Raw genomic sequence first — 14,027 nt, 5'->3', positions numbered from 1 at the left:
TGGGAGTTTGGGATTAACAGATACAGACTACTATGTATAAAATAGATAAAAAATACAAGGACCTACTGTATAGCACAGGGAATTATATTTAATATCTTGTAATAAACTATAATGGAAAAGAATTGTAAAAAAAAAAAAAAAAATATATATGTGTGTGTATAACCGAATCACTTTGCTGTACACTTGAAACTAACACATTATAAATCGACTATACTTCAATAAAAAAATTAAAAAGCAAAATAAATTATTTTTAAAAAACACACAAAAAGACCTCAAAACAAACAAAATAATAACAACAACAAAAAAAGAGACATTTCTTGCAGGATCCTGGGGGGATTAAATGAGAAAATTCTTGGAAAGGGCTCAGCACAGAGCCTGGCACACAGCAAGCTCTGAGTGGATGGTGGCTTATACTACTGTTACCATTAGAATGACAGTGGAGTTCATGGACACACCAAATCTTGTCCTTTGCAAAAAATATACATTTTTTACTGTGCCCATGGACCAAGCACAGTAAGAACAGTTATTTTAAACACAAAAGGCAGAAAGTGTATTGTCCATACCCTTTGCTCACAAAGCAATAGAATGAGATGTGAATAACACGTTTAAACTAAAGGAAAAAACCCAAACTACTTAGAAATGGAAAAAATAAAACAAAAAACCGTTCTCCTGAATAGATCTTGGACCCAGGGGGAAATCAATAAATGTGCTTTTACTGTGATGAAGAATCAGTTGGCATTTCTGCCTGTGTCCCAGGGGTTAGGGGTGCCCCGGTTTCCCTGCGTCTGACCGCCTCCAGGGCCATTTTCTTTTTTCAGCAGAGTTAAGGACAGACAGTGGAGTTTTCTGTAGGCACGGAGAGGTGTGGGAGGACCTGGGGACAAAGGCCAGGGTAGAAGAGCCTCCTGGGAGTGGAGCCAGGACCACAGTGGCTTTGACTGTGGCCCTTATTGTGAACTTAATTAGTAAAAGGGAAATGGATTCCGGAAGATAGAGGCTTTCCAAATGGATGCATTCAGTGGCACTGGGGACAATCAGGAAGTACTAAACAGAAATGGAGATCAATATTGCTTGCTTTGAATCTGAACAGGCTGGGGAACCAGAGAATAGAGTTGGGCCTAGAACATCCCGATTCTGAATGGAAAGCAAGTAGAGATAATATGGAAAGTGGGGGAAAAGAATGACTATGTATGGAGTGAGAAAGGCAAAAGGAACAATTCAATTAAAGAAAGATTAATAATTGAGTTGTATTTAAAAGACAGCTAGTGCAGGAAGGGGCTGGCGTAAACATAAGGGAGAGTTGAAAGATGGATGGCTGTGAGTTGAAAGATCATAAGTAATGAGAGCGGCAGGGCTTCCCTGGGCACTCCTTGGGTTTTTGCTCTGACAGAAGACAGACAATGGAAGAACGTTTTTTGTAAATGTCCTTCATGAATTAGTATCTTGAATGCAAATGGGAAGCAAGGTCATGAAGGCAATGATGACAGACAATTGAGATGCCTTAGTGACTCAGGTCCGGGGGAGGGGTCCTGGAGCGGGGGAGGGCTTGCTGCAGGAAAACTAAGAGATGATCATGGACAAAGATGAATGGAGTTTTTCAAGAATGCTGAGATGGTTGGAGGGAAGACCTTTTTACCCTTTAGAAAAGAACTGCAAGATCACATTTGAAACAAATCTTTGCAGGGCGAGAGAAGCGCTGAACACATTACATATTGCAGAGAGCTGTGGAAAACCCCCGCTTGATAATGAAGATTGTAAGAGGTGCTGAATTAAATATCGAGCATGCGGTAGCTGTTGTATTCATTTATTAGCCGACACTAACCGTGTGTTCCCATGTGCCTGGCACTACGTCACGTGACAGTTAATATTTACCCAACACCTGCTGAGCTCTGGCATAAGTTCTGTGCATATATTAGCTTATTTAATCCTCACAGCAACACTGAGAGGGAAGTGCTATTGTTATCCCCATTTTCCAGATGAAGAAACTAAGGCACAAAGGAATTAAATCTTTTCACAAGGCAGAGCTGGGACTAGGGTGAGCTGAGTGAGGCACCTGCCGCAGATGCATAGTTTAAAGGGGTGGGGGGCAAAAGACCCTCAGTAATCAAGATAAGTAATAAGTACTATGCAAATGCAATATCTAAAGAAACCATAATTAATGTGGAAAAAAATCTATGATGAATAAAACACCAGAATTTTAAATAAAAATGGAATCAGCTAGGTCACACAGCTTGTAAGCGGCTGAGGCAGGATCCAAACTCAGGCAGCTGGCTGCAGAATCCATGCTATTAACCACTACCTCATACTGCACTCGAAATTGACCAACGGGCTGCATCTGCCCTTTTTTCCTCTCTCTGCCCAGTGCCCATTCCAGGGCCTGGCACATAGTAGGTCCACAGTTCATGTTTGTTGAAAGAATATTGAACAAAGACATGGGCCTTGTCCTCAGGAGCTCTCATACCACCTACTATGTGCCTACAATTGTGCTATGGGCTTGCTGTGTGTCACAGATTGTACGTGTTTTATCGTTATCAAGATAAAGTCAAGCTAAGCCATGGGCAGTGGGAGTCCAGGGGTAGGAAGGACACCTTCAGTCTTGCCATGCTGTGGCAGGCTTTTAGAGGGGGTGACATTTGAGCTGGGCCTTCAAGGGCTGATGAATTTCTTTGGGTAGGAAAGGGGGAATGCTGCGTAGTGACATGGCTGAATCCCCACGCATTGCTGAGTCAAGAAAACTTGTCTGCAGAGTGATGTTTGTTATGTGGTACCATCTACATAAAGAAACCTTCTCCAAGTATGCATATGGCTGCACACATGTGTGGGGAAAGATCTGGGAGGATGAACACCAAACTCTGGGGAGGGCTGCATGGGGGTGCGGGGACTGGAGGGGTCTTGAGAGAGCCTTCAGCTTTACATACAAGGTCCAGCTTTTAAAAAACCAGAAGACAGCCATTATTGCTTGTGTAATTAAACATTACTTTTTCAAATAGATTGAGGAGGATCTCTAGGAACTGATACAGAGTAGTTTCCAAGATACATTTTTTAATTGAGATATAACTGACATATAACATCATACTGGTTTCAGGTGTACAACAAAATGATTTGATATTTGTATGTATTGCAAAACGATCACCACAATAAGTCTAGTTAACATCCATCACCACACATAGTTACAATTTTTTTCTGGTGGTAAGAACTTTTAAGATCTACTCTCTTAGCAACTTTCAAGTATACGATACAGTATTATTAACTATAGTCACCATGCTCTGCATTATATCCCCATGATTTATTTATCTTATAACTTGAAATTATAAGATAATTTTGACCCCCTTCACCCATTTTTGCTCCCCCGCCAGAACCCTGCCTCTGGAAACCACCAATCTCTTCTCTGTATTTATGTTTTGTTCTTTGTTGTTTTCTGATTCCACATATAAGTGCGATCATACAGCATTTGTCTTTCTCCGACTTATTTCACGTAGCATAATGCCCTCAAGGTCCATTCATGTTATGGCAAACAGCAAGATTTCTTTGTTTTCATGGCTGAATAATATTCCAGTGTATATCTATATACATGCATACACATACGTATACTACATTTTCTTTATCCATTTAACCATCAATGGACCCTTATGTTATTTTGTGTCTTGGCTATTGTAAATAATGATGCAATGAACATGCTGGTGCATTTATCTTTTTTAGTTAGTGCTTTCATTTCCTTCCAATAAATACCCAGAAGTAGAATTGCTGGATCGTATGGTAGTTCTATTTTTAATTTTTCTTTTAACTTTTTGGCTGGACCACAAGGCATGCAGGATCCTAGTTCCCCCGACCAGGGATTGAACCCTCACCCCGTGCCGTGGAAGCACAGAGTCCCAACCACTGGTTTGCTAGGGAAGTCCTTATTTTTAATTTTTTGAGGAAACTTCATTTTGTTTTCCAGGGGGGCTGCACCAAATTACATTCCTACCAACAGTGCACAAGGGTTCCCCTTTTTCCACATCCTCACCAGCACTTGGTATTTCTTGTCTTTTTTTTTTGCGGTACGCAGGCCTTTCACTGTTGTGGCCTCTCCCGCTGCAGAGCACAGGCTCCGGACGCGCAGGCTCAGCAGCCATGGCTCACGGCATGTGTGATCTTTCCGGACCGGGGCACGAACCCATGTCCCCTGCATCAGCAGGCGGACTCTCAACCACTGCGCCACCAGGGAAGCCCGGTATTTCTTGTCTTTTTGATAACAGCCATTCTGACAGGTGTGAGGTGAGATCTCACTGTGGTTTTGATTTGCGCTGCCCTGACGATTAGTGATGTTGAGCACCTTTTCATGTACCTGTTAGCCACCTGTATGTCTTCTTTGGAAAGACGTCTATTCAGAACTTCTCATTTTTTAACTGGGTTGTTTGTTTTTTTGATGTTGAGTTGTATGAGCTGTTTATAAATGTTGGATATTAATCCTTTGTGGTATACTGTTTTTATTACCATAGCTTTGTAATAGTAATAGTAATATAGTTGAAATCCAGAAATGTGATGTCTCCAGCTTTGATCTTCTTTATCAAGATTGCTTTGTCTATTTGGGCAAGATTCATTTTTATGTGCAAAAAAGCAAAGGGCAAAAAAGTACTTATAGCATGTGATCTTTTTTGTGAGAAAGAGAAATAAGACTCTATGTATATATGTACATGTATCTATCTTTTTGTTTTGTAAAAATGGAACATGGGAAGAATAATGAAATCATGAGAATGTTTACCAATGGGAGTAGGTATGAATGGAGCAGAAAAGATAGGAATGGAAGAAAGAGTCACTATCCTTTTATAGTTTTTAACTTTTGAGCCATGTAAATAGTTTACCTAATCAAAAAATAAGATGAAATAGAAATGATGGAAAAAGCAACCCTAAATTTGAATACAAATAGAAACATACGAAGCTGTCTGTCAAATTGATACCAACCACCCAGACAGTGGAAGTCGTTCCATGACTGTGACTACGTATTCTTCATCAGATATATATATATATTTTTTAATTAATTTATTTTATTTACTTATTTTTGGCTGCGTTGGGTCTTCATTGCTGTGTGCGGGCTTTCTCTAGTTGCAGCGAGTGGGGGCTTCTCTTTGTTGTGGTGTGCGGGCTTCTCATCGCGGTGGCCTCTCGTCGCAGAGCACGGGCTCTAGGCGTGCGGGCTTCAGTAGTTGTGGCACGTGGGCGCAGTAGTTGTAGCTCGTGGGCTCTAGAGCGCAGGCTCAGTAGTTGTGGCGCACGGGCTTAGTTGCTCCACGGCATGTGGGGTCTTCTGGAGCAGGGCTCGAACCCGTGTCCCCTGCATTCGCAGGCAGATTCTTAACCACTGCGTCACCAGGGAAGCCCCACTGGATACATTATAAGGATGAAAAGAACTTCAAATAAATCATGAACTTTACTTAGTAGAGTTTTTGTTGTTGCTAGTGATATTGGTGTAGTCGTTTGTGTGTACTGTGAAACAGAGTTATACACTGATGTTATTGTGAGTGAGTTCGCACTCTGGAAGGAGGAAGATGCAAATAAGAATGGGGGCAAGTGCCGAAGAAACCTGTGGTGTTGGACTTGAACAGGGACAATCATCATAAACTAATAACTAAAACTAAAATAAAGCAGCAGTGAGCACATCTATCCCCTAGGTGTTGGTTTCTAAATACCATTTCTCACCAAAAGGAACTCTTTGACCAAATGGCAGATTCCTGGGTTGGGGCAAGGAGAGTACAAGGTAAGTCTGGAGCATAAAGACCGATGAGGACAAGATGAAAGGACAAAAAGGACACAGGAGTCTGCTTGAAGGGGCTCCCACTGGTCAATTCGGGCATGATTTAAATATCAAAAAGAAAAGCAATGGGAATAGATTGTAATATGTTGAATTTTTAAAATCCATGAATTTATAATGACATTGAAGAAGAGGAAAGAGAGTTCTCTTTTAGAGTATCAACTAATACATTTAGAAGGAAGAAAAGAAGTATAAAATCACCATTTTGCAACCAATAACTGATTTCAGGCAAAGATCATGAGCGAAAGTTAAAACCCATGCATGAAATGTTGCTGAACAGAGCTGTCACATGATCCTGCAGAGCTGTCCTACACTTATCAATTACAAGAGGACGAGGGTACAATGAAGCAATCTGGCCGATATTATCTTCACCCAGGGTGACAGCCATCGAGTTTCCCCTGCTCAGACGGATGCGGTGAGCACTCACCCGAAAGGCTGCACAGTAGAGCTGTTACATACACAGGCTGTGCCTCCAGACTGCCTGCGTTCAGAGCCCAGCTTAACCTCTGTGCAACCCTGGGTACGTATCCTCTCCGGGGCCTCATTTATAAACTGGAAATACGAATAGAACTTACTTCCCAGGGTTATTGTGAAGGTGAAATGACCTGGCTTGGGGAATGCCCCTAGAAAAGAACACACCGGACACATAGTAAGCACTTAGTTTAAGTGTTGGTGGCTCTTATCACCAGGGAGCCACACTGCCTGGGACACAGATGACGCTCAATAAATGTTATTTTCGGGGTTTCCCTGGTGGCGCAGTGGTTGAGAATCTGCCTGCCGATGCAGGGGACACGGTTCGTGCCCCAGTCCGGGAGGATCCCACATGCCGTGGAGCGGCTGGGCCCGTGAGCCATGGCCGCTGAGCCTGCGCATCCGGAGCCTGTGCTCCGCCACGGGAGAGGCCACGGCAGTGAGAGGCCCGTGTACCGCCAAAAAAATGTTATTTTCATCCTTTTCCTCTCTCTTCCCCATCTGGCAAATAGCACCTGGGCTTTGGGGGCTCTTTGGCCTGGGTTTGACCCTGGTTCTCCTACTGAGTAACTGAGTGACCCTGGCCGGAGCAGCAAACCTCTTTAAAAGCCTCAGTGTTCTGAATGGGCCCTTGAAGGATTATGGTGAGGATTAAATGAGAAGGCTCATGAAAAGAGCCCAGCACATAGCAGGTGCTCATTAAAAGGTAGCTTTTACTGGCTGTCATGTCAGCTGGGGGCTGTTGGGGTTTTGGGCTCTTTAACCAAGAGTCCTGTCTTCCTGACTCCTGCCACATGGGGGCAGCCACTGCCTTCTTATTTCCTAAGTGCTCGGGGAGGACTTCTTCCAGCAGGTGGCTCACTCGCCACCAGAGGGCTTTGTCACCTCTCTTAAAAGCATCCTTGAGTGGACAGACAAGAGTCCTGGGTGACAGACAAACCCATCAGATTCTAATTTGTTTCTCAGTCGATTGCTTCTTCGTCTGAAATGGGTGGTCAGACAGCCCATCGCTCCAAGCTCTCTCTGGCTGGGACTGCCACGCCCATTCCAGGCACCCTGCTGGGGACCCAATCTTCTAGAGACACCATGCCCAGGTACACAGGTGAGCCCCCGCCTTATCCTCCGTGTGAAAGGGGAGTCGTCTGGTGGCAGTGCCGTGCTTGGAGATGCTAGAATTGCGCAGTCCAAGATGCGTACTCAGCCCATTCACCTGCCTTCTGCTCTGTGAGCCCTCACGGACGCGGAAGGTGCAGGGCATGATTCAACTCCAGGCTTAGTAAGTCGGTTTTCACTCATCCACAGTTTATGACGGTTTCACTCAGGGGGCTGGATTAATGCTTGATGTTCCCGGGCAAGGCTTGCTTGGGGATGGAGAGGAAACACTTCTCCAGTGAGTCCTACCTGCCCAACAATGTACTAATGGCCCCGTCAGGGTCAGAGGGAGAGAGTGACTTGCCCAAGGTTACACAGCTAGGAGGGGGCAAGCTGGATCTGAACCCCAGCTGTTGGACATTAAGGAACCACGATGTGTCCCCCCATTCTCCATCCAGTACCAAACTGGCAGCCTTTGTGGAGGGTCAGCGCTGTGCCCAGGCCTGTCTGGGGGTCTCTGGGAGACTCGGGGAGAAGGGTCAGCTTTGTTGGCAAGATAGGACCCATTTATTGCTATTATTGTTTATTACTACCCTCTGAAACCCTGGAGGAAGAGCAAGAGAACGAGGCTCGAGGATAAAGGAGCAGGGTTTCTCCCCCTCTACCAGACTGACGATCGAAAGGAATGTTTTCCTTCTACTTATATTTCACCTTGGGCTTCTTAAAACTGTTCTTTTTCAGTTGTTTGACTAAACATATATTTCTGTGAACATCTGCACAGATTTTTTTTATTGCCTTGTCATTTTTTTCCTAGTGACTGGTGCTGTAGACAGAGTCTGGGTTCTGGAGTCACGCTGACCTGGTTTTGAATACTAGCTCTGTTGCCAAATGAGCTGTGTGACTTTGGACAAGTAAGTGAACTTCTCTGTGTTTCATCTTCATCTGTGAAATGGACATTAGAATATCTTTCTCATGAGGTTCTTTAGAGAGCTTTAAAACATACTTTCTGTCAGGAAACATTTCAAACACAAATAAAAACCATGGAAAATACAGTTTAAAGTCCCATGTGCTCAAGTGCTCACCTTGTAGCTACAACAGTCTTCAAGTTCTAGACAGTCTTGTTTCATTAGTTCTTTCATCCATGTCATCCCCTTCCCACTGGATTATTTTGAAGCAAATCCCTATCATTATGGCATTTTATTTGTAAATATTGCAATATGTGTCTCTAAAAGATAAACACTCTCTTTTAAAACATAACTTTGGAGAGGCTTCACGGAGCTTATTCTCTGAGGCCAGGATTTTTGTTGTTGTTTTGTTTTGTTTTGTTTTGTGGCACGCAGGCCTCTCACCGCCGTGTCCTCTCCCGCAGCGGAGCACAGGCTCCGGACGCGCAGGCCCAGCGGCCATGGCCCACGGGCCCAGCCGCTCCGCGGCATGTGGGATCCCCCCGGACCGGGGCACGAACCTGCGTCCCCTGCACCGGCAGGCGGACCCTCAACCACTGCGCCACCAGGGAAGCCCGTGGCCAGGATTTTTAATAAAATGTACTGGATCTGATGAGAACTCCCATTAGAACTTTTCAAGAATAGTTATAATAGAGCTTCCCTGGTGGCGCCGTGGTTGAGGGTCCGCCTGCCGATGCAGGGGACGCGGGTTCGTGCCCCAGTCCGGGAAGATCCCACAAGCCGTGGAATGGCTCGGCCCGTGACCCATGGCCGTTGAGCCTGCATGTCCGGAGCCTGTGCTCCGCAACGGGAGAGGCCACAACGGTGATAAAAAAAGAATAGTTATAGTAAATATTCCAAATGCTCTTATTGGTTGTTGGAACACCTGAATGCAAACACAAGCAGTAGTTGACCGTAAGACTACTGTGTTGTAATCTGGTTACAGTTATATTCCTGACGATTATTTGTTGGGGGAGTGCTACCTACTGAACTATGTTTTTACAACCCTTTGAGGTGAGAATGACTATCTTCATCTGTAGGCAAGGAAGAAGAGACGTGGAGAGGTTAAGGCTTTTCCCGGGTCAACAGCAGTAAGTGGTGGGGGTGGAATTTGAAACTAAGGCGTATTAGACTCCAGAGCCCATGCCCTTTCCTCTGTCTTGTGCTGTAATCTTTAGAATTTCGATTGGCTTCTCTGTTGAGATTGTAAATTCTTCAAGGTAAGGGCTCTACCTTAGATGACTATTTCCACAGTTCCCAGAAGTTTGATGATTGGCTAACAGAAAGTCCAGAGTAATCTCTGCAAATTGGTACTTAAAAGCAAAGCTTGTCATCGTCATCACCATCAGTTTGAACGAACAAGTGCTTGTTAAATATCTCTACAGGGGACTGTACTCAGACCCTGTGGGGAGTAAAAGACACAGTCTCCATCCTCAAAGTTACTTATAGAATCTGCCAGGTATTGATTCAGACATAACAGCAACAAGATGGGAAAATGGGTTGGGTATCTTACTGCCTATGAGGGTGATTTCTTATCTGCCTCAATGGCCTCATGCTCCACATGAAGGCGAAGATGTGAGTATGAGCTGAAAAATATTTATCTGGGCCCACTTTGTGCCGCAAACAGTACTGGGATCTACCACTACTAGGGAGAGATAGTAGGAAACAGGATAATGGGGCAGACAGACAATAATACAGAAGGCCAATATACAGCAAATGAAAAAACACACAAGATATTTCAAGTAGGGATAAGTGCTAGAGGGAGACAAGCAGGGTGATGTAATAGAGGGTAACAGGGAACGAGAAGACCTACTTTGGATGGGGTGGTCAGGAGGACACCTCTGAGAAGGTGACATCTGAGCCATGACCTGAAGGTTGAGCCACAGGCAGCCAAGCGAGAAGCCACAGAAGACTCATTCCAGGCAGGGAACTGCACATGCAAAGGCCCTGAGGTGGGAACAGGGTTGGCATGTTTGTGGGACAGAGGGCCAGCGTAACTAGAGCATGCTGGGCAAGGAGGAGAGTGTGGTAAGGTGAGATCAGAGACATTGGTTGGCCAGGGCCAGAGCCCATGGGGGCTGTGAGGCCAGGGGAGGAATTTGGAGTTTACTCTCCATGTGATGAGAAAGCACAGGGTGATTTTAGAGCAGGCAGTAGTGTGATGTGATCTGACCTTGTCACTTTCTAGATCTAAGTCCCTCCTCCGAGCTCCGGGTGGTGAGGGCTCCTGCATCCAGCCAGCGGCCTTGGTGCAGCCCTGGCGCTCACCTCTCTGCAGGGAGCCACGCTTCTGGTCTGGACAGGTCCAAACACGAGGTAGAGCCAGCTCACCTGCTTTCCTCCTGCCTCACCACCTCTAGAGGGGTCTTTCTGAAAAGCGAAATCACATCCCTCCCTGCGGCTCCCATCACCCTCTGGATAGAGTTCAGCCACTTTAGCTTAACTGGAAGGTGAGCCCCTGACCCCATGATCTCGGGGCGTTTGTCATGCTCTTCCCACTGTCTAGAATGCTTTCTCCCACTGGTTAATCTGGTGACTTCCCAACCATTCATCGAGGCACTTCCTCTCAGAAGCCTGCCTGAGTTCCCAATGTTTGGCAAGGTGCCTGTTTCTATTGGTGTACTTTTGCGGTGGAACAAAACAGAATACTCAAAGAAAAGATGCTGAAGCAATGAGAAACATCATTTCATTTAACCAATAGTCTAGAGATAAGACGGTTCCAGAGTTGGTTAATTTAGGCACAACTAGGTTTTCCCTCTCTACCATCTCATTGATGCTGATGACTCTCCTCAGGGTTGCAAAATGGCTGCCACATCTCCAGACAAATCTGCATATGACATTTGGAGAAGCTGTGATAATTTCTTTCTTGTAGCAGGGGGCAAAAGCTTTCTCAAGAGTCCCTCAGGTTCCCTTGGCCTGGATTGGATCAACTGCATGTTCTGAAGCACTTCCAGGTGAGGAATATGGAATTACCCGACACACTCAAATCAAGCAGATTCTCTCTTTGAAGCTAAGGAAGGATCGTCTGATTGAAACTGGGGTTTTATTAGCAAGAGAGGAAGAAAGGTTATTACCTAGTGTGGCAGTCAGCCTCCAAGGTGGCCCCAATGATCTCACCTGCTGGCATTCATATCCTGTGTAGTCTCCTCTTCCATTGTGCTGGTTGGTCCGTGTGACCTATAGCACAGGGCAGAAGAGATGGCATGACACTTCTGAGATTAGGTTACAGAAAACTGTGGTTTCTCTCTTGGCTGCTCTGTGGATCACCCATGCACACTCATCTTCTCTTGGATCACCTGCGCTGGAAGCAGCTCTGTCATGAGCAGCCTTGAGGAGAGGCTCACACGGCCAAGAGCTGAAGCCTCCGGCCAACAGCCACGTGCGTATGCTTGGAGCAGACGCTCCAGTCCCTCCAGAGACTGTGGCCCTGCTGACAGCTTGACTGCAACCCCACGAGAGACCTAGAGCCAGGAACCACCCAGCTCAGCTGCTCCTGGGTTCCTGACCCTTAGAAACTGTGGGAGATAATCAGTGTTTGTTGTTTTAGGCTGCTTAGTTTTGGGGTAATTTATTATGTGGCAGTAGATAACTAATACAGCTGGGACACAACAGCGGCTACCACAGTGCCCCCCACCCAAGGGGTGGTCCTCCTATGGCCTGTGACTCACAATCAGAGCATCACTTCATAATCTGTGTATGTCTCTTCCCCTGCCCCCCACAAGCTTGGAATGCCTTGCTTTTTCATTTGCTTGTGCTCAAGGTACTAGAGTGTGTATGTGCGTGTCTCTCTGTGTGTATGTGTGTGTGTGTGTGTGCGTGCGCGCGCGTACGCAGTCAAGTCACCAATCTTCTCCTTCAAGGCTCCTTCCTGATGGGCTCTCTATGGACTCAGGAATGTCTTGTTTCCTCTGTGTGCCGCGGGTCTGGCACAGGCCTTGGCACAGAGTAGCCTCAGAGAATACAGAGAGAATCAATGAAGTTAACAGGATGCTGGGGCAGGTGAGAACCCACTCGGCTGCCATGGCAACCACAACATGGAGAACTCAGAGCAGCCCGGGCGCTGCTAAGGAGCTGGGAGGTTTGGCAGTAATTTTTCTGTGAAATGGCTCAGGGAGGTGGCAGTTAGTCTCTATTCTCACCACCTTGGAAAGAGGGCACCCGGGGTGGGGGAGGCAGCCAAGTGCCTCTGCCTGCTCGGTACACGCCCAGGTACAAAGCCCTCTCACTTCCATGTCCTTCGTGGTGCCTCGTCATAACTCCTTCAGGCCTGCCTTTTGTTTACTGAAGACCTACTATGTGCCAGTCTCTTGGCTGAACACTTTATGCCCAGCTCTGGTCTATAAGCCTCACAAGGATCAGCCATGGGAAGAGTTAGGTAAAAGGAGGATAAGCAGAAGGGTGGGTAGGATGGAAAGAATATTCCAGACACAGGAAATAGCACGTGAAAAGGTCCTGGGGTGAGAAAGAGAATACAGTTGGAACTCATGTCTCCTTGGCTCCATAAATGACTTTTCCGTTATACACCCTGAGGTAAATCCTCTTATTACCAGCACCCTCAATATGAAAAGTTCTTCCCATCCCCTCCAAAGGGGTGGGATCACAGAGTTGTAGTGTCATGGTTTGGAAAGCAGGCTGCCTGGGCCTGGCTCTGCCACTGAGTAGCTGTGCTTACCTGGGGTACTGACCTCAGTCTCCTCATGTGCCAGATGGGGATGACAGCAGAACCTACCTCATAGGGTCTTTGCAACACTAAATGAGCTTATGGATGAAAGGCACTTACAACACACAGGTGTTATCTTGTGGGGAACAGAGCTGTGCAGAGGCAGACCCCAACTGGGTCCCTCAGGAGGGCAGCCCTCTTCGGGGGCAGCTAGGACAAGGGGAGGGTTGGCCATCGCCCTGCTGAAGTGGGGCATGCCGTTAAGTCCATTCTAGCCTCCCGCTTCTGCCTGAGCCCCCCCACTCCTCTGCACTGATCAGAAAGGACCCTTGGTGTAAAGGATTGGTCCTTTGTCTGAAGCCTCCAGCTTCTGAGAGTTGGAGACAGCGTACCAGGGCCCATTTTCTCCATTTCCAGACAGTTCCAGACAAAACCAAGCGTGACTGCTTCGGAGGAGCATGGGGGTGAGACAAACCTACTATTTTAAGGCAGCTACAGGAGCTCCATGTGCGTTCTCTTGTCACAGGCTTGTCAGAGGAGCTGGAGCAAACCTGAGAGGTTGGTCAGGGGGGCCAGTGCAAGCCAGGGGCTGGGCGAGGGGAGGGCTGACTCACATACAGACCCCGGGAAAGCTATGGCTGAAGAGGAAACCAGGTGCCGCAGGCGGACCCCCCAGTGAGGGCATCCACAGGGGACAGAGAAAATGTTTCGAATCACAAATGCCCACAGGGATCACGTAGGCTGATGCCTCCATTTTATAGATGAGGAAACTCAAGTTCAGAGTTACGTGTGGTGGTGGGAGAGGCGTAGTTTTCTTTACTTTATAAATCGACACACATTTTTTGTTTTGTTTTAAATAATCACTGTGTTAAATAGTTAATAATGTATGCCACCTCAACGCCTAGGTTCTTTGTGGTATTTTAAAAGAACAAAAAAGATGTGTGTGAACTGACTTAGATCTCTAACACTTAAGGAAAAAAAAGCTGCAGAAGAATATGTACAGCATGTTACTAATTATTAAAAAATAAAGCCAAGCCAGGATGACACATTTCAATAGGTCCGTGTGTGT

This window comes from Neophocaena asiaeorientalis, unplaced genomic scaffold, assembly GCF_003031525.2.
Source record: "Neophocaena asiaeorientalis asiaeorientalis breed wild unplaced genomic scaffold, Neophocaena_asiaeorientalis_V1.1 scaffold268, whole genome shotgun sequence".
Lineage (NCBI taxonomy): Eukaryota > Metazoa > Chordata > Mammalia > Artiodactyla > Phocoenidae > Neophocaena > Neophocaena asiaeorientalis.
This window is presented reverse-complemented; position numbering follows the sequence as displayed.